Source organism: Quercus lobata, chromosome 3 (assembly GCF_001633185.2).
Source record: "Quercus lobata isolate SW786 chromosome 3, ValleyOak3.0 Primary Assembly, whole genome shotgun sequence".
NCBI lineage: Eukaryota > Viridiplantae > Streptophyta > Magnoliopsida > Fagales > Fagaceae > Quercus > Quercus lobata.
Window position 1 is genome coordinate 17287616 of NC_044906.1, and position 27267 is coordinate 17314882.

Genomic DNA, 27267 nt, shown 5'->3' on the forward strand with positions numbered 1-27267 from the left:
TGAAATATAAATTAAACATAAAATATTTCATCATGCCCTTTGTCCCTGAATGTTACCTTGAACCTGAAGAGATCGACAACATAAACATAACCTATATCAGTGAGAACCCAAGACACAAATTCTACCTACTATAGAACGGCCCCACCAACGAAATTAACAAGTTCAAGGCAAGATAAGGATAAATTAAAGTATAAGGTACCTTTCAGCAAAAAAAAAGTATAAGATACAAATTCCCAAAGCCGATTGGTGCCTTTTATTGCGTTTTCAAAATCACACTTCCTGCTCCCCTTTGAAAAAGAGGCTTATTCAGCTTAAAAATTGCATTTTGCCTAACTTAGGATGTGTTTGAATACCGCTTATTACTGAAAACTGAAAACACTGTAACGAAATAATTTTTAAATATGTGAATAGTACCGTGAGACCCAGTTTTAATAAAAATTTTGCTGAATTAGATAACTTGTGGGTCCCACGAACAATACACGAGACCTACTGACAGAGACGCAATTGCGCTGAAATTTCATTTCAGCGCAATCCAAACGCTCACTTACCCCCACCCATATGGCAACATTAGAATATTAGATATGCTTTATTTTTTAAAATTTTTTTACGCATTAGATACGCTTGATTTAAATGCCATAAAAAATAAAAACCCATTAAATAAGACTAATCAAACCAGTTTACCAAACCAAACCAAGCTTACACAATTGTGATTTTTGGTATTAAAGACAAAAAACACTTAAATAAGACTACACCAGAAAGAGCCCAAGATAGAAAACAAGCCATAACAAGAAGGGAAGACACACCCAGTGAAGGGAGCAATAAAAAGATAACATGTGTTGCTTAGCGTTTTTTTTTTTTTTTTTTTTTTTTGGTTGAGAAACACTTACAATGATTGTACACTACCTAAGTATAGTTTTGTAAGTTATGTGTATTGCATGTAACAAGAACACGTTATTTGGAAAACAAGCTTATTAAGCTAATAATTGCATTTTGCAAAACTTACCAAATGCATTATGTACGTGCCCGGACTCCCTTGACAGATTGGATTTGGGATTGGGCCTACAATTAATTTATAAAGGTGGGTTATGGGTTTCCTACTATGGGTAATTCATAGCCGAGTTTTGATGTAATGTGCAACTTTACCCTTGTAAAACTCTCTTCCCTCTCCTCTAAGCTACTCTCCTTCTTCTGGTATCCTCACCCTCTTTAGTTCTCTATTATGCTCAAAATGACCAATCCCTTCTCTCTACTCCCTTCTCCTATTTATAGCTTGGGGTTGGTGGGATACTTATGATTACGTTCTAGTCTCACTCATGTGGGTGGGGCCCAATTTGATTATTCCTGACAAGGAATATGCTTCCTTGGGAATGATGTCAATGGCGTTGGAATTGGTTCCAGCCTCCAAAAGGTTGCTCAGCAGTGATATTCCCCAAGGCATTACCGAGTTGTCGAAATCACGAGTTGCCCTTGGTAAGTATAGGCCCCGACCAATCCATACATGATTGATATTTGCATGCCTAGCTTACGACTAGTGGAACGGGCGTACTATTGGGCCTAGGCTTAAGAACGTTTTATGGGTGTGTTAGGGCCAAGGCCTAAGACCACATGGGTCTAGGGCCAAGGCCTAAGACCACATGGGTCTGAGGCCAATTGCCATACACATTAAATACGTGTTAAAGTATTTGTATTAGTTCATGCAAAAATTTATGTCTATTTTAACATTAGAACATTTTTGTTTCTATGTTACAAAATAACTTTTATAAAACACCTACATCAAATTATCTATTTACATTATAGTTCATTAAAATATTATTTATTTTTCAATTTTATTTCTCTCTCTCTCTCTCTCTCTCTCTCTCTCCATAAGTAAAGAAGTATTAAAAAATAGAGTTGCATGTGAATAGTAATTGTGTATATTTACACGTTCATATAGTAACAATTTATTTACATGGACTAATATATGTGATTTTGAAGTTGAATGTGCAAAATAGTAATAGTGTATTACACGTCAATATAGTAACAACTCACATTTACAGAAATTTACATAGCCTAATGTGGGTGATTTTTTAAGTTGAATGTGCAAAATTTACCCTTATGCTATTATTATACCTTACCTAAGGCGAGTGCTCTTATATATATATAAAGAGAGAGAGAGAGATGAGTTCAAGTTACACCTAGTGTAACTCTTGTAAAGTTACACCTAGTGTAACTCTTGTAAAGTTACACATTTTTTACACCGTAGATTTCTAAAAGATCTAATGGTTGAAAAAAACATCATTAAATGTTATTGCTTTTTACCTTATTAATAATATTACCTAATTAATACTAACATTCTCTCTTTCCTTATTTATTATTGCTTTCAAAATATCAATTTAATTTAGAATAATACTATACATACATTGCAAATCATTGCATACTTTGATTTAAGAGACCGTCTAGTATGTCTTTTATAAGCAAATCATTGCATTAATAATCATTCTAGTACAACAGGTGTACAATTTCCATTTTCAAATAATTTGTTTATCCTTTATAAGAAAAGATTTTTATTTTATAAGAAAAGATTTTTATATTATATGGAGGACCAAAGCACGAGCTGAGATAATAATTTTTCACTATTGTTGCATTTGCAATGCGAAATCTTTTAAAAAGCAATAGATTACTTTTGTGTTCAATACTTCACTCGTATACATAATTGTATAAATTTTATTTCAAATAATTTAATTTCATCATCAAATATCTATTTAATTTCTCTTTTAGGATGAATCATTTAAAAAAGCAAGTTGTTGAAAATGGCAAGGTGTCAAGCAATAACATTTAATGATGTTTTTTTCAACCGTTAGATGTCTTAGAAATTTACGATGTAAAAAATGTATAACTTTACAAGAGTTACACTAAGTATAACTTGAACTAATCCCATATATATATATATATATATATATATATATGAGATGAGTTCAAGTTATAACTGGTGTAACTCTAAAGAGTTACAACTTTTTTAAACCATTGAATTTAAGTAGATCTAACGGTCAAAAAAAGATTTCCATTAATGCTAATATCTTAATTGAGCTTATTTATTGTCTCTTATTTAATACATTTTATACTTATTTTTAAGCCCAAAAAATTTATACTGCTGACTCTCTCTCCACTACACATCTCACTCTTTCTCTTTGCATGTTTTTTCTCTCTATCTCCTCCACGGTCAGGTCTCCGGTAGCAAAAAAAGAAAAGAAAAGCCACAGATGGTGCAGATTCAATCTATTGCTTGAATCTGCACAATATATTGCAGACACAAAAATATTAAAAAAGAACAACTCTTGTTTAGTCATTTTTTAACATTAAAATAAAATATTAATTGGGAACTCTAACAACCATTGACCACTTAATTTTTCAGATTGTATAAATAAAGTTTTCCAAACACAAATACAATACCACATATAGTTTCCGTTTTACATGCTTTTGTCTTTTTCCTCTTTCATTGATCTGTCTGCCACTTTGATATGATAAATTAATCTAAAGAAAAGAAAGCAAGCAACATTATCAACTCGATCTGTTAACCACGTCAAAGTTCAAAACTCGTCCATTTGGCTTTTTAAGAACAAGAGCTATGGACAACACTTTTGACAACACCGGCCTGCCATAGTACTCCACGAAATGCCTTGATGATTCATCACCTTTTTGCACGTTAAGCCAACTATCAATGGATACATTGTTTGTTTATTTGAGTTGCCAATCATTCTACAATCTATTGCTTGTTTAATATTTTTGTGTTTGCAATAGATTGTGCAGATTCAAGCAATAGATTGAATCTGCACCATCTGTGGCTTTTATTTTTTATTTTTTGCTGCCTGGGGCCTGACCATGGAGGTAGAAGAGCTGTGGAGGAGATAGAGAGAAAAAACGTGCCGAGAGAAAAAGAGAGAGAGACGTGAGTGGTATAAATATTTTGGGCTTATAAATAAGTATAGAATGTATTAAATAAGATATAATAAATGAGATCAATTAAGATATTAGCATTAATGAAAGATGTTTTTTTGATCATTGGATCTATTTAAATCTAATGGTTTAAAAAAAGTGTAACTCTTTAGAGTTATACCAGGTGTAACTTAAACTCATCTCATATATATATATATAACTGTGTTTTAAAAAAAAAAAAAAACTAATTTAATAAGACAGCCCAAGAGTGACGCACCAGATGCGTGTTATATTTTTTTTTTTTTTTAAGTGTTAAAGACTACATACTCAATCACATGGTACAAAGAAGACCGAGCATAAATACCAGAACAGCAAGCAATAATAAGAAGACCAAAAACGAAAACCAAACTTACCAAAGGAAGAGGACCAGAACCAGCTAAGAAATTAAGGGAAAGACAGCAAATACAGTAGCATAGGCAACCACGAAAACCACCAACAAGAAGCACCGCAACAAAGGAGACTGGCATCATCAACAATTTAAAAAGCCCCCACCAGCAAAAAAGAGAATCAAAACAAAAATCACAGAGAAACAAAGGTAGCAGATTCCATTTTCTTGCTTCAATGCATTGAATACACAATATATATACCACAATATCTCATCTCCTTCCATACACATTCACAGAATCACACACATACAACCTATGAAGCACGAACACTTCATCTGGAGTGTTGTACCCATATTGTAGATGGGAGATGTTTGTGACACTTCTGCATGCGTGTCCCAAACATGTCCTTGAAAAAAAAAAAATTGCGGGACATGGCTAGAACACAAGAAGAAAAGGAACCAAATAGTAACATGGCATGTGAAAGATTAATAAATATTCTAATTCTTAGTTTGTATTTTAATTTTTAAACATCCTTTAATAGTCATGAATTCACTTTATTATTCATTATTATTCTTAAATTGATATATATTTAACATTATATGAAAATAAATATTTAACAATATATAGAAAATATAAATAAAAATATATTTAATAATTATTTTATAGACATGTCTTGACATATATACCCATACATATCCTATTTTTTCAAAAAATATCATGTCACTATGTCATACTAGTTCCCGTATCCATGCATCCTATCATACAACGGATACTCAAATATTGTTTCACATTTACTACACAAACAAAGCAACTTTACTGTCTTTAACCCAAACTTACCAAAAAAACAAAACCAACGAAACAACAAACCCCGACCTGGTTGTAGTTCAGTTGTTGACACACCCGATTCATCAGAGGATGAGATTGGGCCGGGTGGCCCCGTCTTTGATGGCCCAAGTGTTTTTAAATAACTGCAGCCCAGTCCAAAAACATTAACCCACTTCGCCCATGCCAAACCAACCCTAACTAATATTAAAACACTTGAAGCCTAACAAAACTATCGGCCCAGTCAGTATTAAGCCAAGCCCAAATAATAAATTCAACAAAAACAACAATTGTCCACACCCATTCAAAAGGCCTAAATACATTAAGTTTTAAAATCAACCCAAATATGACCCAAAAACAAAGCCCACCAATCAGCACTTTGTATATTTACATTTCATAAACACACTTTACTAAAATCACTTCTGACCCCAAAAGTTTCACAAATTACTTTCTAACTGCAAAAAATTTCTAACTTACAATTTGATACCCAAACTTTTCAAAAATCATAATTGGACCCCTAAAGTTTTCAAAAATTCATTTTAACCCCAATTTTAAAAAAATTACATTTTATCCCCCAAATCATTTTTCTTTTTGTCTATGCAAATCCTTTTTCAAAATTATATAAAGTGTGCATTTGGTTGGTGTGAAAAAGTTAATCAATGGAAAAAGTTGAGGGAAAACACAAATTTTCATTATTTAGTAACAAGGGAAAATTGTTGGTCCTTAGGTGTTTTTCATCAAGCCCACCAAAACTATAGGTCTGTTTGAGACCGTTATTTAAACAATAGTTTTTAGTATTTAGACAACATTACATATATTTTCACATATTTTTTTATCTACACGTATTTTCAAAAAATACAAATAATGTTATTAGAAATCTCTTATCAAACTGACCCTATATATCCCCCAAATTAGGAGAAAAAAAAAAATTGGTGTTGGTTCTCTCAGCTTCCAATGGTCAATTTTTCCTTTTATTTTACTCCCACATTAACCATTAACAAGCATCTTTCTTTTATTTTTATTCTTTTCCTTTTCAACGGTCAAAACCAGATTACCAGGAACCAATTTTTTCATATCTATATATATATATATATATATATACACACACACAAGGAACCAAAATTTTTTTCCTAGGACTTCAAACGGTCAACCACCAAAACATAAGTTAGCACCATCGAGTCTGTTTGGCTTTTTTTTTTTTTTTTTTTTTTTTTAATAAAAAGATGGAAATTATCCCTTTTTCCTATAATCACAAGAAAGACGCACATGATACGCGTTATATTCTTTCTATAATCCCAAGAGAGACGCACAACATACACATTATATTCTTTTTTATAGTCAGATATGCGTTGATATAAACACTACTTTTTCTTTTCTTGAGAAGGTATATAAACACCACTTAACTACATACTCAATCACACGGTACCAAGAAGACCGAGCAGAAATGCCAAACAGCAAACAAGCAATAACAAGAAGACCAAAAACGAAAACCAAACTTACCAAAAGAAGGGGATTAGAACCAGCAACAAAGGAGACTAGCATCATCAACAATTTAAAAAGGACCCACCAGCAACAAGAGAAACAAAGGTAGCAGATTCCATTTTCTTGCTTTAATGCATTGAATACACAATATACATACCCCAATATCTCACCACTGTACACACATACAACTTATGAGACATAAACATTTCATTTGGTGTGTTATACCTATGTCGGACATGCAAAGCCGGCTCAAAGTATGAGGCAAGTAGGTGCCTAAGGCCTCCAAATTTTAACGAATTGAAATATGTATGTGTCAATGGTTGTATTAATTGAGTCCCAAATATTAGCAAAGAAATTAAAAGTAATTTTTTTTATTAAAGAAAAACCAGAAAAAAAAAAAAAAATTTAATTAGATGTGACAATAACTATTTGTTTTTCTCAATTTTATAGTGTATAACTAACTATTCTCTCACACATAAATGCTGAAAAATCCCTCTCTCCGTCTCTTTCTCCCAAAAAAAAAAAAAAAGAAAAAAAAAATCACCAACCTCGAATTTTACGCTGATTGTTGAAAAGTGATTTTTTTTTTAATTAAATTTCTTAGCTGCCCTTCAGACCATCTTCTCCATTGAATTTTACGATGAGTCTGTTCCTTCATTTCAAGTTTGAAAGTTCTCTAAAAACTCAAGTTATTTTTTTACTTTCCCTTTGTTTTGTTCTTGAAACTTAACTCTTACTTTTTTTTTACTTTTTTTAAAAAATAAATTTTCACGTTCACTTTCTTTGTTTTGTCCACATCAACACTTCCATATAATAATAAAAATTAAATTTTATAAAAAAATTAAATAAATGTATAACTAATTACTAGTAAAAATTCTATTTATAGATATTTAATGTATAATTTTATTAAAATTTCCAATCATAATTTTTTAGTATCTGGTTGCTTCACTTAATAGATAGTGTTTATTTTAGTTGTATATTCATTAAGTAATATGATGGATTCTTATTAATTCGTAATTTTGTATTTAAAATGAAAAAAATACCAATAGTTAAATAAATCTTTTATTAATATTTAAAATATAAGAATAGGCCCCACGTAAAGTAGTCACCTTAGGCCCCATAATGACTCAAGCCAGCTCTGCGGAAATGTGATATATGAGACACTTCTGCATGCGTGTCCCAACTATGTCCTTTTAAAAAAATTTGTGGAACATGATCGGGACACAGGAACAAAATGAATCAAATATTCTTTCACAAAATAAAAAGAACATTTATGCTCTAATAGTAACAATGCATTTGAAAAATTAATAAATATTCTTATTATTGGTTTGTATTCTAATTTTTTTTTTTTTTAATACAAGATAGAATTCTACTATATCCTAATCTAAGTGTATATATATGTGTGAAACTCCCTACTGGAGACTTGAACCCCGGTCCTTGCCCTCCACACCCCACAAGCACTTATACTTGTAGAGTGACCATCGCATCAAGAGTGTGCAGTGATATATTCTAATTTTTAAACATCATTTAATAGTTATGAATTCACTTTATTATATCCATTATTGCTCTTATATATATATATATATATATATGTAAAACATTATATGAAAAATAAATGCTTAATAATATATAGAAAATATAAATAAAAACACATTTAATAATTATTTAATAAATGTGTCTTGCCATATATATATATATATATATATATGTATATGTAAAACATTATATTATATATATGTATATGTAAAACATTATATGAAAAATAAATGCATAATAATATATAGAAAATATAAATAAAAACACATTTAATAATTATTTAATAAAAGTGTCTTGCCATACCTAGTCCTATTTTTTCAAAAAAAATGTCATATCATGATGTCATACCCATATCATGTTCATGCTTCCTAAGTATCCATTGTATCATACAACCCATATACACAGGGTCGGCTCAAGGTATTGTGGGGCCTAAGGCAACAATTTTAAGTGAAGTCTATTTTTATACTTTGAATATTTATAGAATATTTATTTGACTTTTGGTTTTTTTTTTTTTTTCATTTAAAATCTATTTTTTTAGAAAAAAATTACAAATTAAAACAAGCTCATCGCATTATTCAATGACTATACAACTAAAATAAACACTATTTATTGAATGAAGTAACCAAATACTAAAATATTATGAATGAAAATTTTAATAAAGTTATATATTTGATATTTCTAAATAGAATTTGAGTATAAATTTTTTTTTTTTTTTGAGAGTCAAGTATAAATTTATTTACTAGTGTAAGATTAATGAGTTCTTTTAGTATTTATGTGTGAGAAATTAAATGATTGACCTATCCAATGAAAATATTTTTTTTTAACTGGTTTTTCTTTGATAAAAAACAACAATTTTTTTTATTGGTAAATATTTAGAGCTTAATTAATACTTTTATTGGTACAAGAATATCTCTATTAGTAAAAATTTAGAGGCATGTTTTCATTGGGGACTTAGGCGGCAGTTGCCTATTTGGCTCACCCATGGAGCCGGCACTGCATATACAGAAAATTCACAGTACCCAAATATTGTTTCACATTCACATACACAAACACTGCAACCTCACTGTCTTTAACCCAAACTCACCAAAAACGAAAACCAACGAAACAACTAACCCCGCCTGATTATTACTTAGACGTTGACATACTCGAGTCATCAGAGGATGAGAGTTGGGCTGGGTGGCCCGTGTTGGATGGGCCAAAGTGTTTTTTAAATAACCGCAGCCCACTCTCATTAAAATTCATATGGCCCACCATTTCAAGCCCAAATCCAAAAACAACTAGACAAACCGACTTACAAATAAAACCAAGCCAGCCCAGTCCAAAAACTTTAACTCAGTAAGCCCATACCAAACCAACCCAAATTAAAGTTAAAACACTTGAAGCCCAACACAAATTTAGGCCCAATCCTCATTAAGCCAAGCCCACAAAATAAATTCAACAAACACAACAATACTCGAGACCCATTCAAAAGGCCTAAATAAATTCAATTTTTAAACCAACCCGACAACAAAGCCCACCAATCTGCACTTTGTATATTTACATTTCACATACACTTTGCTAAATTACTTCTTAACCCCAAAATTTTCTTGAAATTACATTTTATTAGCAAAAAGTTTCTAAATTATAATTTGATACACAAACTTTTCCAAAATTATTGTTTGACCCCTAAATTTTTCAAAATTTCATTTTAACTCCAATTTTTCTTAAATTACAGTCTCCAAATCCTTTTTAAAATTACTTAAAGTGTGTGTTTGGTTGAAGTAAAAAAGTAGGCGGATGGAATGAGTAGAATTTATTGTACCCCCAGAGTATTCTATAATCTTTTGAATCAGTATGATACTTGAAATGTTCAAAGAGTTACTAGTCACACAATAAGTAATGTAAAAGGCATTTATACGAAAGCTCCTCTTGCTTGCTTTCACCCTCTTTCTCATATTTGTCATTTATTTTCCTTAGTTATATTATATCGATAACCACATCACAATTTTATTTCTCCTTTTAGATCTTCTCAACTGTATCCTCAATCTCCAATGGCTCTTATGATTAGCAAAGGAGCCTCATCATCCTCTTTCACCCACCAATACAAGAACTTTGATGTTTTCTTAAGTTTTAAAGGTGAAGATACCCGTCATGGTTTCACAGGCCAATTGTATAACGCTTTGTGCCAGTGGGGTATTCACACCTTCATTGATGATAATCTCCCAAGAGAAGAGCAAATTTCTACACAACATCTCAAAATCATTGAGAGTTCACTGATTTCAATAATTGTATTTTCTGAAAACTATGCATCCTCTACTTGGTGCTTGGATGAACTTGTCAAAATTGTTGAGTGTAAGAAGAATGATCAATTAATGCGGCCAGTTTTTTACAAAGTGGATCCATCAGAAGTTCGTAACCAAAAAGGAAAGTTTGGGGAAGTACTAGCTAAACATGAAGAAAATTTTAAGGATAACAGAAAGGTACAAAGTTGGAGGAAAGCTCTATATGAAGCAGCCAATATATCTGGTTGACATTATAAGCACAAGTATGTATTTAGTAATTACTCTTGTACTTTTATGAGTTTTAATGGTTTTGTAATGATCACTAGATTCCTTTTTTTTTTTTTTTTTTGGTACAACAAGACAACACACACCCCTAACCAAGGGCAGGAACAAACCACTAGATTCTATTGTTAACAACTGCCCTTATTCCCCCCTATGTTCTGACAAAGGACACGGCTTGTGTGACTCGTTAGGATATGAACACTTGTCCGAAACTAGACATGTGTCTGCATCCTAACATGTCCAATGCACTAATGCACTTGACACAATCCCAACCCTTTGACAAATTATTAAAGTATTTTTTGCTAATCATACTTCTATTAAGGTAACTAGGTATAGGTTAATGAATAGAAATAATAGAACTTAATATTAGGTTATTTTCCTAATGATTAGGAATGTCCACCGCATATTATTTAGAAATTTTTGAGAGACATTCTTAACAATTTGAATTTTCCATGCAATTTTGAAAACTAATTTCCAAGCAAAAAAAAAAAATCTAATGCAATAATAATAATCAAATCTATAAATTACATGTCAATTACTTTAATTTAAAACACTTTAGTTGTAATACACAAATTAAACATCTTGAATTTAGTTCATGTTTATATTTATATTCTAAAGTCTAATTCATCACATGTTCATATGCTCTGTGACAGCTACAGTGAGTTCGAATTTATCCAAGAAATTGTCAAAGAGATCTCAAACTCTAAATTAAACCACACGCCATTATTTGTTGCTAGATACCCAGTTGGAATAAACTATCGTGCAGAGGCCATAAAGTTACTTTTAGATATTGGGTCAAAAGATGTTCGTATGGTAGGGATGTATGGCCCTGGTGGAGTGGGTAAAACTACCATCGCTAAAGCTGTTTATAACATGGTATATGATCATTTTGAGGGATGCAGCTTTTTAGAAAATGTTAGAGACAGGTTTGGGATATTTAATGGTGGAATCCAATTACAAGAGACACTTCTTTATGAGATTGTAGGGGATATAAATTTGAAGGTTAGCAATGTATATAGAGGAATCAATTTGATAAAGGAGAGGCTTTGCAATAAAAGGATTCTTTTAATTCTTGATGATGTAGATAAATTAGACCAGATAGAAATATTAATCGGACAATGTGATTTCTTTGCTTCTGGAAGTAGAATCATTCTAACCACAAGAGATGAACACTTGCTAGCTTCTTTTGGGAAAGGTCTTTCCGCCTACAAGATTACAAAATTAAATGATCATGAAGCTCTTGAATTATTTAGTTTGCATGCATTCCAAAGAAACAAACCCGAGGATGATTATTTAGAACTTACAGACCAAGTTATACGTTATGCTAAAGGCATTCCATTAGCTCTAGCAATAATAGGTGCTGATTTGTATGGAAGAAGTGAAATGGAATGGAAAAGTGCATTAGATAAGTATGAAAGAATTCCTAACAAAGAAATTCAACAAATATTGGAAATAAGTTATGAAGGATTGGACGAAACAGAACGAGATATTTTCCTAGATATTGCATGTTTCTTCAAGGGATTTTGCAAAAATTATGTTGTAGATATACTAAATTCTTGCAATTTATACCCAGTTATTGGTATTCAAAGACTTATTGAGAAGTGTCTTGTAACAATTGATCGATATGATAAATTATGGATGCATGACTTGGTACAACAAATGGGTAGAGAAATTGTTCGACAAGAATCACCAAAGATACCTGGAATACGTAGCAGGTTATGGTGTTATGAGGATGCTTTTGAAGTTCTAACAAAAAATACGGTATAACTTGCTTTCATTCACCTTTTTTATTTTCTTGATAGGGAGAATTTAACGAATTTTTTATTTTTGCTTGATATATATTTTTCCTTTTGTTATGGAAGGAAATTCAAGTCCATTTATATATTTAAAATTTAATAGTGATTATATTTTTGGTGAATTATTTTGCATGATGTGATTTACTAAATGTTTTACCTAAATAGGGATCAAGAAAAATTCGAGGCATGATGATATGCTCACCTGAAGGAGCAAAGTTGCAATTAGAAGCTAAATGTCTTGAAAAGATGAAAAATCTCAAGTTCCTTCTAGTTAATAATGTAGATATTTGTGGGAGTATTGAATATCTTCCGAACGAATTAAGATTACTTGATTGGCCCAAATTTCCTTTTCATTCCTTACCATCCAATTTTTGTCCTCAAAAACTTATTGCACTCAACATGCCAGAGAGTCAAGTTATATTGGACAAAAATTGATTTAAAATATTGGTTATACCTCGTGACTCTCTGGCATTGGTTTAAAATATCTAACTTTCATTGGGACTTGTATTAGAGAGTTGCCTCCATCATTTGAGAATCTCACTGGGCTCGAGGAATTACACGTAGGTTCAGGTCTTCTTCCAAGTAGCATATATAATTTACATCTTCAAAGTCTCCATATTTGGGGTGATGTCAAATTTCTTGAGGACATGGAGATTGATAGACAAGCTTTGTGCAATTACTATGATGGCTTTTCCGAATATAGGTTTCAGAGCTTGACACTTCTAGCTCTTTATTTTTATAAAAATAGTCCAGAAATAGATTTTATTTTGACTTATTGTTGCCCACTATCATTGAAACGTTTATGCATACAGAGTGAAAATTTTACCCTCCCAAAAAGTATTATCAGATTCAACAGATTACGTTGGCTTGAAATTGAAAATTCCCCTTCCCTTCAGGAAATTCCAAAGCTTCCAAAAACTATAAGAGGAGTAAATGCATCAAATTGCTTCTCTTTGAATTCAGAATCATTAAGCAAAATATTGCTTCAGGTATATTTTTCTTAAATTAATGAATAACAATTTTGGTTACCTTCTCAAATTTTTTACTACATTTGTCGAACTTTAATTTTAGAAATCTTAATTGCATGCAGTTTGGAAGAATTTTAGGGCTCCCACAAAATATGGCATGTTTAGGTGTGAGAGACGATATATTATTGGATTCACAGTCATCTAGCAGACTATGGCAACGAGCCGATCTTTCTTCCTGGGTCCCCCGCCACAAGTTCTTTGAGTTTAAATCTGAGTTTCGTGAAAGTCAATATTGGTTACGAGATTATTATGATGATGATACTCCATGTGATTGTCACGTTATAATACCAGGAAATAAGATACCAAAGTGGGTCAACCATGAAAGTGTTGGAAGTTCCATATCATTGTGGGTTGGTTCAGAATTGCCAACATTTGCTCTTTGTGTTGCTTTTTGTGTAGCTGATGAAGATGAATATGATTTTGTTTGTGTTGTTGACATTTTCACCAACGGTCATAAACGAACCCTCGTAAAGAAATTCTTTTTTGAAATGCATTGTGATCATCAGTGGTTTTATGGCGCATCTCATAGGCTGTTGCAGGAGGAAGTTGGAAACTTGATTCAAGGAGATCGGAATCATGTTGAAATTTCATGTAAAATATCTTGTTGGACTAGTGAAACTGGCGGAGAAATAGCTCCTACCATTGCAAGGATGGGAGTCCATGTGAATTGTATTTGTGGTCTTCATAATTCCGTTATTAGCCATGAAAACCATGATGAACTAGTCCAACCACGAGGCAATCGAATTTCAAAGAGAATTCTGCACCAACGGCTCAAACCATTTCTTCCTCGATGTTGCTGTTTTATCCTGCGCAAACTGTACCATACCCTGTACCCAATCAGGAGTACTTCCGGTCGACCATTACTAAAAGCACGAAAAATCAGTAGCAAGAGAAAGAGGCCCTTAGTAGCAAGGAGTAGCAATTGTTTGTAGGGAGCTCAAGAGTCAAGACCACTGCCGGTGCTCCGATAGTCTGGTTAGAGAGATGTGGTGCCATGGTGAACCAAAAATAAAAAACCAAAGTGACTTCGCCCAAAAAAAGAACAAGGCCTCTTGATAAAAAATTTGATTGAAAGAAATATGCCAAGGTACTATTATGACATTTTTGGCCCATCCCTTACTAAGCATATTCAAAATTTCATTTAAAATTTTTGCAAGCTGCAAAAAATATCGGCAATTCAAAATACTGGATCTCCAACGATGAGCCTATCACTGGAGCTGGATGAGTGTAATTTCAATTGGGACAAAGATTAGCTCCAAACCGATTTGGAGTTGTCTTTCTCCAACCCTTATAGGTTGATTTAAAAGATTATTTATGTGCATTATTTAAACAAATCACATGATTTATTAAAAAAGTTATGCATGAATGTTCTTATAAACTGCCACATAGTGAGTTGAAGGAAAAATAGCTATCTAATTAATTTGGAGAAAAACTTCCTTTCAATTACCTTAAAATGTAGAGGAATTGGATGGGTGTAAGTTCAAGTCCTTAATGTTATGCCTATTGTTTGTGTAAAGCGGACTAGTAGTTGTTTTATGTTATTGTTTTTTCAGAAGTACAATTTGTCAAAAACATAATACTGATTATATTTCACAATCTGTTTGAAGAATTATGCTTTTGCATTTACTTGATAAATATAATGCCGTAGATTGTGGCTTTGACAGTTAAGGACATTGGGGCTGGCGACCGGTCACTCCTAGATGTTGGCCTCCAATCTGATTTTAAAATAAACTTGTATGATGTTTCTGCCTAGGGAGGAATCATTTGCAAGGGTCAGTTGTTTGCTGGTCAAACATGTTTTTAATAGACTTTCTGCTTTAGTTTGCATTTCAGAGCCCATTCATAGGCCATTTCTTCCTATTGTAACTTTTCAGACAATGAACTAACAATTCTTACCCCCTTTGTTTTGATGTCTATTCTTTCTTCTTGTGCAAACTTGCAGCCCCATATTTTCTTTATCGGTTGTTCATGGCCATGTCTACGAAAATTTCTACAGGTCCAGTGCGTGCAAGGCCAATTATTTTTGGGCCCATTACTTATATTTTGTAATATTTTAATTCTTTTATGCAGTACCCAAACTCATGCAGCCTTATTGGGAATTCAAGGGAATGTGGTTTAGAGGGTAGGATTAGGCTTATTTTGGTTTTTTCATGGACCAAACACATGGATTTTGCTAAATGGGCTGGGGCCACTTGCAAAATCTGAGGGTCTATGAAGGAAGTCACATGCTGGCCACTTTCATACAAACAGAACTTTATCCTCTCTGCTCTATGGGTTGAAGTCACAACTGAACCCATTTTTAGCCCACAAAAGCAAGCTATTGCATTTATTGACTTTTGGCAAGATTTGTCACATTTAGCAGCTTTCCTAGGTGTCGATTTAGCTCATAAAGCTCAGTCAATCAGGTTTAGTCAACAAATTTCCTTAACCGTGACTAAACCAGCTTCTTCTTTACCTAAGCTAAAATAAATATGAAGCTTACCTCTTCTATAACAACAAAGCAGTCAATAACTTCAATTCTTATTCAAATTCAGACTTAGGGATGTCCCAAAGCAAATATAAAGCCTCTTCATCAAGTCTTACATTAAAACTTCCTTTACTCCAACTATCATACTTAGGCTCAAACTTCCTAAGTCACTTAAGAGCAACAAAATATGAAGGGTTTGGTGTGAACATGGCAGTACAATAGAGATCTCTCTCTCTTCCTTACTACCTCTCTCAAATTTCTCTTCATGCTGTGTATGCAAAATGATTTAGATATAAAGTATCTTTCATGTTTTTTCTTTTCTTTTTCTTTTTCTTTTTTTTTTTCTTTTTTTTTTTTGTTTTTGTTTTTGTTGTTGTCTAGCACCTTTGGGCTTTCTTTCTGGTGCACCATTAGCCTTTACTTCAAGAGTACTGTGAATTTTGGGCTCGACTGTCTTTAATTTTTACATCTATTGAACCTGATGGGTATTTGGGATCACTTTCCTTTTGTTTGGCCCTTCACAAAATCAATCCCAACATAAACATTTATGTGATCTTCTACCTGTTGAGTTTTAATTAAAAGTTTCTATCTTTGCAGGCTTTGGACTTGGAAGTAGGAATCTTTTTTTAAAGGGCTCACTGGAAGACAAACATTTGTGCAGTTTGTGATTCTTCTTCTATCCACTCAATATTTATGTTTGTACTTCTTATTAATGTTGAGAAATTAAAGTTGCTATTAACCATGAGTATTGTGACTCTAAATTACATAGCACAAGATAGTTATTATTGTTTATTTAGGTTCTGTACGTACGATTGTTTATGATGAAATTCATTTGAGGGGCTTCAAATTATGTTTGTTTCTTTCATGTTCATTTTATCTCTAAAGAACCCCTCTTCACACCAGACCACCACTTCATGACTATTAGACTCCCACAAGATCCACAGCATCAAACAAGTCGTTTACTCCATAATTCTCATTCAAAGAGAATTTCAAAGTGAGCATTCATCTCTCTTGATTTCATATATTCTTGCCTAGCACTTGTTTAAAACTTTATTCCATGACTGACAGAAAATTAGAACCTCATGATCGAAAATTGAAGAAGGTCCGATTATGATATCGAAACAGTTTTCTTTTGAGTCATTGGAGAAGGATCGGCAAGTCTTCTAGGCTGTAAGATAGAATCTCTTTCTGCCATATTAAATTTGTAGATGCTATTAGGATATTTATCTTGGCAATTTGGAATTTAGTGATTGAACAGATGTGGACATTGAGGTATGAAAAATTTGTACATTTCGAAAGGGGGGCAGGATTTCTCTTTTAAAGAGTTCTCTTTGGTGTTTGCCAACCTACTTTACTCCTCTCTATGATATGCTGTTCCATGTGGCCTATGTAAGATATATTGAAGTGCAATTTCTTTGTGTTTGATTTGATTTGATAATTATGTTTTGTTTCTTTCTATATATGTATCATGTCAGACAGTTAAAAGTTTGTACAAAAAAACCTAAGACTCTCCAATAGATTTTCTGTCCTGCCCTGACATAAGCTTGGAGGAGGAAGTGCATTATCTCGGATGCACTTTTTCAGTTTTTTGTCATCCCTAACAATGCCCTATTAAATTTTTTTTAAAGGTACTTAAAATGTTCTTGTTAGGAAGCTTTAGTTTTTTCCTTTTTGTGCACATGATTTTGTAATCATGTTAGCTACCCAGTGATGAGAGTTTTTTTTTTTTTTTTTTTTGGGTTTAGTTCGTAATTATCAAGAAAGATGCTTGTCAGAAATTTTGAGTTGGTTACTTGATGACAAAGGCAGTGGAAGGCTTGTATATGAAAAAATATGTGCTTAAGTTCCATGCATTAAATCAAGATGTAGTTGTTTTGCTTCTGCTAGAAGTTGAATATAAATTTAGATCTTTTACACTCTCAACGTGAGTTGCTCTTCTTTCTTAGTCTTTTTAGTTTGATATTAGGCAATATAATATAAAAATTAAATGTGGGGATTTTTGGATGCTAATGACCTTTGATTGTCTCATCCAGATTGGTTGGAATCTACATTTTGATTAAGTCAGTAGTGGGTTTTATGCAGTTCTCATTATAATGGTGTATGTGAAACATCAAGAATGTGTCAGATTTTGCTTCAGGGCAGGCAAGGCTTATTAGCAGACCACCTATCATAAAGCAAAAAGAAAAAATGGCTTGTTAGCGCATGATGAGATCATTAGAGGTACCTATGAAACAATTTTGGTGCTCCTTGCATCAAGGCAACAAAAAAAAGGTCTAGAAAAGTAATTACACCAATTTGTGGACTTAAAAATCTTCTTGGTCAAAATGGATTTTTTTGGGATGATACCAAACAAATGATTGTGGCAAGTGAAAAATACACTAGTTTTTTGTTCACTTTTTGATTTGATCTCTACCTTTGGGGTGATAGTGAACTGACATAATATACATGCAGGATCACCTAGAGGTGCAGTTGTACATAAATAAAGCCTCAATGAACTTCGACAAATTGTACTTGATACATGCACATACAACATCAGATGGAAGATACTGCTGAACAAGTCATGATATAGACTTTGATGATGACATTCAAGGAGTGAAAATGGGTGAGTTTTTATATCCCATCATAGATCTGCAGAAATGTTGCATTTGTCATTTGCATTTTAAAGTATGCTACTGGTATTGTGCATATATTGAGCCTGTTTTCACTGATTTTTTTTTTTTTTTTTTATTCAAAGATCTAAATACATATTTATTATTCTAGGGAGTGCATAAAACAAGAGAGTCATCATAGACAACCAAACTCCCCTCCCCTTTCCTTCTTATTAGTCTATACAAAGATATCTGGAACTCTATCCCCACTAGAATTTCAAAAATTTTGAAGAAAAATTGCCTTTTACCTTCTCCAACATTTATATATCCCAATCTTGCTTTTGGCCACTCTTTGGGTTGTCAACCATGGCCTTCTTTCTACATGAATCAGTAATATGCTTTCACCTAATTGTATGCAAAGCCAATTATGACCTAAGTAGCACCTGATGACAAGATTTGTCTGCAAACCTGTTTATATTAGAGGAGAAATAAGAACCTTTAACCCCCACACAATAGACACAAACATTGCAAACAATAAAATAATGTTGCAGAGAAATGAGCACAAGCTACATGGCCTTGTGAATACTTGATTGGACTGGTCCTGATGGCTTATTTTTCTTTGTTTAATTGATATGGCCCTAATGTTCTCTTTAAATTTCATTTGCAGATCTCAAGTATAGGTCATAGGTGCTTCCTCTCCAAAAAGAGGGCTCCAAAAACTGAGCAGATGCCTGCACTGCTCAAGTGCTCATGGCATTTTTTATGATTGTGTTCTGGATATCCACTACTGCTGAGGAAATTCTTATGGCACTTCTGGAATTTCTACTAGCACTTTTTGGGCCCAACCCAAAGTACTTGTATGAGGAAATTCAGTGGGGAATCTGGTTTCTGATTTGGTCAACTACCATGTTGGGCCAATGTTTAACATGCTTGTCGTGCTTGGTTGGAACAGTTTTTGTCATACAATTTTTATCCAAATGCTTATGAACTCCATTGCCATGTGGGAATTGTGACTGCATTTATCTTCCTTTTATTGAATTTGATAGGGTCTCTACCAGTGATTAGTTGATACAGATTCCAGGTGCCCAAGGTTCTGGTGCTTGTCTTGTTGGTCTGTATGTTATTTTATGACCATAAGCTTAGTAATTGCCAAGTTTTCAGGGTTATTCCAAGTATTCAATGTATATGTTGATTGAGGCTCTACAACATGACACTTTGCTCTCCCAGGACCACTAAAATTGATCACGTCAAATATTAAGCTAGTTTTGGATTCTCTCTCTTGATGGGATTTTGGGTTTGTTCGTAAAGAAACAAATTTTTTGCTCACAATTTGATCAGTTGGATGGCAGTTTGTAATTCTGATGGGTCAAAATGGATTTTTCCCTAATTTTCTTGAGGTTAGAGATGGCCGGGCCCTCTGTCTCCCTTACTCTCAATACGGTATATTTATTTACTCAATAAAAAAATTTAAAAAAAAATATCAAAGATACATGGTCTTCCACTATTGTTTCATGTTGCATGTTGCAAGCTGTGCCTTGCTTGTGTGCTTGGTACTTAGTGATAGACTTTATAGAATATACTCAATTTATTAATCACGTAATCTTCACTTAGTAATAGACTTTGCAAATTGTATTTAGGCTGTAATTATCTTTCAATTGTAACTTATAGTTGTAACTTATCTATATTTTCTGTATATTTGAATATAAATACAAAATGTGGACAACAGTAGAATGTAAGCTGCCACTTCCAATTTTACAATATTTTCTTTCAAAAACTAGCCAATTAATTTGGAGGAAATCTTAAGCATTTAATGTGACTAGCATTTACATTAAACTAAAAAATTATACATAAAGATTTTAAAAAAGAAAATTATACATAACAAAAGACTTTTCTATATACATAAAGAATAATACTAGAGAAACAAATTATTTTACAAAAACTTTTACAAACTGCTAATGTAATGAGTGATTATTGGTAAATGAAAAGTGATATTAATAGTAGGTCAAAATGAAAACTAATAAGAGGTTGGCTACATCAACATTTTGTAAAAATGTTAAAAAATAATTTGTGTTTATAGTATTACTCATATATAAATCAATCATAAACACAACAAAATAAACATTGTAGGGTTAAGGGCCCAAATTATATATTGGTCCTTGGACCTTGGGCCTTGGCATTCTAATTAGTTTAATAAATATGTTTTGTTTATTAAGATTTATTGTTCAATTTTTTATATTGCTATATTATAATATATCTTATCTATCTATGTCATCATTTTTTTATTAAGTCGATTTTTTTTTTTTTGAAACTAGGTGCCAAATAATTCATTTAAGAATTAAAATATAGGAAATTTTCAACATTACATATAATGATGGGTTGATAGTTTTTAAAATAATAGTGAAATTTTTTGTATATATCTATAGCGAACTAAATAATTTTTGAGAATTTGATGATATATCAAAGTTGATAATCTTTTATTCAATATACCTTTGAATTATGATTATTGTATTAATACTAACATTTTTGTTGCGGATATTCTTAAAAAATATTACAACAAATCATCCCTTCAAATAAAATTTCTGCCTACGCCCTGTCCTCAACAACACACACCTATATAGCCCATGAGTTTAGATTGCCCAGTAGGAGGCACAAAATGATAGAATTTGATGGGACTCCCAAGGTCGAAATCGAACGCAGGGATGGAATCTCATATCGCCCAAGATGGAAGGGTTTACAAATGAAAGAGTTAAATCTGGAATACCTGAGAGATGGGAGTTCACTTGAACTTCACCATAAATCTCGCATTTCACTAGTACTCTGTCCTTGAGTAGAATTCACAAGCAGAATAGTACTTTTTTTTTTTTTTTTTTTGAACAAATAGAATATTTCTTAACACACCTCAAGTGCAAAACAATGCAATGTAGACAATGGCGGAACCAGGATTTTGGTTCAGAGGGGGAAAAATTGAAAGACAATAGTTAAAGTGAAATTAATCTACAAAATATTAATATATAATAACAACAAAATAAATAAACAATTATAAGAAAATAAATATATTTCATATCATTAAAATAAATAAACAAAAATAACCAATTCATAGTTACTACAAAATTTACAACAAAAAGTTTATAAATTGATGTGGTAAAAAAGTTGTGGGGACACGATTTTTGTTAACCTGGTCCTGAACGATCAGGCCCCGGCCCAAGAGGTCCCACACAATGAAGTTTGTAGAGTATGGGTTGAAGAACTAGGCTCCAGTTGGCTCAAACGGTGCGTCGCATATTCTAGATAGATGTAGAAACGTAACTTAAGAAAACGTAACTGAAAGTCGCAGTTCTATTCGTCAATATGATCTCATACAATGACTTCTTCCTTTTCTTTTCTCTCTCCTCCCCCTTTTTTCCGTTCCCCCCCTCCCCCCTTTTTTTTGGGGGACTCTTACATATGATATAGGTCTTCCCTTATCATCTGGGCCCTACACTTGTTGATCATCCAAACTCCCACTTGAGCACCTGTCTCATCAGACGCCCAGACCAGTTCTTTGTGAGTTGTAGTGACCAAGGTAACACTGCTCAGGGGTCTTCTCCTCATTAATGCGGCCAGGAGAGTAGTTGTGGTGCATTTAATGTGGTGGTGATAGCCTTTCCTGGGATATTTTGAGCCTTCTTTCTTTTTATGCGTTTGGAGTGAGGGCTACAGTAGCTGGGAGGCATCATTGATTCTGGGCTTCGGATTTCTGAGGAGGAATTACTCCTCGGACGTGTTCTCTTTGCCCAGTTGGTTTGGGCAAGGATTACGGGCTGCGACGTCTCCTCGGAAGGGATTGTCCTCGGACAGGCCCAAGGCCCAGCCAGCTTGTTATTCTGGGCCGATCCCCACAATAGCCCCTCAAAACTCCGGTTTTAATCTCCTTCCGAGAGGAAAAGCGGGGTTTTGACGTTAATGAGGGATGGAACGGATGAAACCTTGATCCGCGCGCGTGGGCGGTTACTTTTGACGCGCCACAATTTACGAGGTGCGGCCATTTACTCCAGACAGCTTTATGTCTCCTTCATGCAACGGCGAAATGTGGATCTGACGGCCAACATTGCTCCTTGAATTCGTGAGCGGGAGGGGTTTTTTCTCTCTCCCCCCTGCTATATAAAGCGCCTGAAAGGATCCTTTTTTCTTTTTTATTCGCACATCAGAACAGAGAGCTCCAGAGAACTCTAGCGCCCAGAAATCCACGAGCACCTCCATCCTTCAAATCTTCATAACCGTTTCTGCGAAGCGCCCTTCCTAGAAGAGATCTTCAACCACCTCACCGGCCATTTGTAAAGATATCCATAAGTTCCGTTCGCTTCGTTGCTTCAATTTTCTCCTCGGATTTTATTTTTCTCCTCGGTCTTTATTTCCATTCCTCCAGTTCAGATTAGATGGGTAGATTCAAAAAACTAGTAGACACTCCGGCTGCTATGGAGGCTTTTAGGGCAAAATACCATATCCTGCCGGGGGTGGTTCTGCGGTACTATCCCCCAGAGGGAGTATTGTTAGATAGAGACGTGGGTGAAGTGGTCATTCCCATGATCGCCTTTATTCAAGGGGGAATGACGCTCCCCATGCGTAGGATCACCCGGGACTATTTGTTCCACCATAGATTGACGCCCTATCAGTGCGCTCCAAACATGTTCAAGGTATTAGGCAACATAGATGTCTTGAACGAGCGAATGGGTCTAGGTCTGACCTGGCATGACGTGGTACGCATGTACGAGTGCCACTACGTCGAGAATGGAGGGTATTACCTTAAACCTCGATCCGAGGTGGTTAGGGTAATCTCCTGTCTCCCCATATCCAATAAGACTATGAAGGATGACTTTCTCATTGCCTCAGGAGAATGGAGCGATGGTCTTCACTGTCTAACTCGGGCAGGAACCCCAGGTGCAGCGCCTTTAGGCCCAATCCTTTTAGGGAAGGGGCTTATCTCCTTGGACTTACTCTCTATTCCATTTGTCAGAAGTATGTTAGTGTAATTCTGATTTTCTTCTCGGCTGTATTGCAGATAAAGCTTTGGTTGCTCCCAGGCTGAGCCACGTGAACTTCCCGGCCCTAAATTATCTTTTAAGGTCAGAAATCTACGTCCACACGGACGGGCAGCTGCGTGCGTGTCATTTGGTTTTGGGCTATCAACCACTAACCTGTGCTTTCCAACCCGTTGGCCACGCCATTAGAGCTGGTAGCCCCCGATTAGCTAGGATTGACGTGTCCCAGCCTGGGTGTTTGGCCCGAGTAGATCTCAAGCCAGTCGTGCTACCTGGAGTTCGGGATCCTCCACCGGTCGTGCAACTGCCTCCAGAAGACCTTGAGGCCGCCGTGCCAGCTGAGGAAGAGGCCGAATCATCCCGTCTTTCCCTCGAGGAGGAAATAGACGAGTTCTATTTTGAGGAGGAGGTTGACAAAGCCCCCGTAGTTGAGCTCTCGGACCCTGAAGGAGAGCAAGATCGCAACTCCGTGGCTGGTGATCCAATCATTATAACTTGCTTGGACGATTCTTCAGACGAGGAAGTAGGCGGTATGGCTGGTAAGGGAAAAACTTTGAGAGAACTGATGTCCAGCTGAGGAAAGGGTCAGTCCTCAAAGGCGCCTGCTAAGGCACAAACTCAGGACCCTCCTCCCATCGCCCCTCAGTTTCCTTCCGACCCTGGCCTCAAGGTTAACCCTGACCTAAAAAAGAAAAGGTCGGTTGACATTCCTGAGGAGGGTGAAGTAGCCCCCCGCCCGGCCAAGCAACAGAAAGCCACTCGGGGACAGAGGAGCAAGAGGGCTAACTCCACGGAGAGCCGGGATGAGGAGAATTGGGCTGAGGTGCACGTTACTCCCCGCGCATGGAGCCCGAAGATGGAGTTGGACGGGGTCACTATCCCCTACACTGTCTCAGTTCGAGAATACAACAGGGGCAGAACAGGTTATATAGCTGAGGCCTGGAGCAACCAGTGCTTCTTCCTCGGGATATGGAGGCCTACAGAAGGTTCTCCCAGCCCGAGCTTTTTCTGTCCCTTAAGAGGGACCTTGCGATGGTAAGCCCTTCTTGCATCCTTTTATTAAGCCATCAACACTGTTGCCTTCTATCCTAATTCTGGTTTTGTTTTGTTGGCAGATCACCCAGAAGGTGTTTGTGGCCAAGGAGTTTTGCCGTAGCAACAGCAGCTTGGCTAAAGCTGAGGTTTAATCTCGGGCTGAGGTGGAGAGGACAGTGGGGTCCCTTAAGCAAGAAATCTTTGAATTGACGGAGAAGTTCGAAGAGTCAGAGAACCAGCGCAAGAGCGCGGAGGGCGGCCTGAAGAGTGCTGAAACCCAAGCAGAGGATCAGCGTCAAAAACTGTACGTAACTGAAACCAGTCTTGCTACTGAGAAGCAGCATGTACTGGAACTTAAGGCCGCTCTGCAGAAAGCCGAGGACGAGACGAGGTGGGTTAAAGAAGAGGCACAGCTGATCCGAGAGGCTACGGAGGCTGAAAAGAAAGCTTCTCACTAGCTCGGGGTCCAAGAGACGGAGGCCAGGCTATCCGAGGAGATCCCCGAGGTGTGCAGGGATTATTGCAGCATCTCATGGGCTCACGCTCTTGATGCTGCAGGAGTTCCTGCAGATTCGGTGCTAAGACTGCTCGAGAACGTCTTCTATCCTCAGGAGATCCGAGAGAATCCTGATGGCATCCAGGCGGCTTCTGAGCAGGACTTGGCAGTGCCTGATACCGTCCCTGTGCTTGATAAAGCGAAGGATCCTGCCATGGACTCTATCTCCGAGGCTCCTCCTCCCCAGCCAGAGCAGAAGAAAGATCCCCCTGTTAAGGCTTAGTTTTTAGGCTTTTAATTTTTGTACTTCCCCTTTTCTTTCGAATGAGAGTCGTCCTGTTTTTGCGTTCTCTTGTAAGGACCTCTCTTTGTATTGACCTCGGAATGTTAATATAGAATGTTCTCTTTGTTTTCTATAGGTGTATGCTAGTACCATCCCTTTATTTAACGTTTGCAATGACATAAAAAAATATAAATGGTCGAGACAAAGAGGATGCCGTGCAGCGAATTTGAATGAGGGTTGCGATGATGCTAGACTGCGCGCACACTTTGAAATAATTTCCCAAATTATCATAAGTAATAATTTCCCCTAAGTCTGTGGTCCGAGGGGCCATGCAGGACTTAGGTTCCATTTAAAACTTGGATTTTTTTCTTTCAAATAGTTGGTTTCCCCATAGGCTTGAGTCCAAGGACCATACAAGGCCTTGGTTCTTGTCCAAAACTTGTAGTTTTTCTTTCAAGTAGTTGGTTTCCCCATAGGCTTGAGACCGAGGACCATACAAGGCCTTAATTCTGTCCAAAACTCGTATTTTTTCTTTCAAGTAGTTGGTTTCCCCATAGGCTTGAGTCCGAGGACCATACAAGGTCTTGGTTCTGTCCAAAACTCGTATTTTTTCTTTCAAGTAGTTGGTTTCCCCATAGGCTTGAGTCCGAGGACCATACAAGGCCTTGGTTCTGTCCAAAACTTGTAGTTTTTCTTTCAAGTAGTTGGTTTCCCCATAGGCTTGAGTCCGAGGACCATACAAGGCCTTGGTTCTTGTCCAAAACTTGTAGTTTTTCTTTTAAGTAGTTGGTTTCCCCATAGGCTTGAGTCCGAGGACCATATAAGGCCTTGGTTCTTATCCAAAACTTGTATTTTTTCTTTCAAGTAGTTGGTTTCCCCATAGGCTTGAGTCTGAGGACCATACAAGGCCTTGGTTCTTGTCCAAAACTTGTATTTTTTCTTTCAAGTAGTTGGTTTCCCCATAGGCTTGAGTCCGAGGACCATACAAGGCCTTGGTTCTGTCCAAAACTTGTATTTTTTCTTTCAAGTAATTGGTTTCCCCATATGCTTGAGTTCGAGGACCATACAAGGCCTTGGTTCTGTCCAAAACTTGTATTTTTTCTTTCAAGTAGTTGGTTTCCCTATAGGCTTGAGTTCGAGGACCACACAAGACCTTGGTTCTGTCCAAAACTTGTATTTTTTCTTTCAAGTAGTTGGTTGGTTTCCCCATAGGCTTGAGTCCGAGGACCATACAAGGCCTTGGTTCTGTCCAAAACTTGTATTTTTTCTTTCAAGTAGTTGGTTTCCCCATAGGCTTGAGTCCGAGGACCATACAAGGCCTTGGTTCTGTCCAAAACTTGTATTTTTTCTTTCAAGTAGTTGGTTTCCCCATAGGCTTGAATCCGAGGACCATACAAGGCCTTGATTCTGTCTAAAACTTGTAGTTTTTCTTTCAAGTAGTTTTTCTCTGTATTTATTTTTCGAAGGTTAGCCCCCAGACCAAGATGGGGAAAGTTAGCTTGAGGCTGGAAGCCGTTAGAGCTGCCCGTGCCATCGGCACTGCAAGGCGTAGCCCCTAGCAGAAGTTTATGTTAAAGCAACAACTGCATGTCGCTGGAGATGGAGGAAACTTCGCGAACCTCTGTTTGATAGAGACTTGACTCCACTGCCATCTGCGCCAATGCGCAAGCCTTCCCACAGACGGCGCCAATTGTAGGGACACGATTTTTGTTAACCCGGTCCTGAACGATTAGGCCCCGGCCCAAGAGGTCCCACACAATGAAGTTTGTAGAGTATGGGTTGAAGAACTAGGCTCCAGTTGGCTCAAACGGTGCGTCGCATATTCTAGATAGATGTAGAAACGTAACTTAAGAAAACGTAACTGAAAGTCGCAGT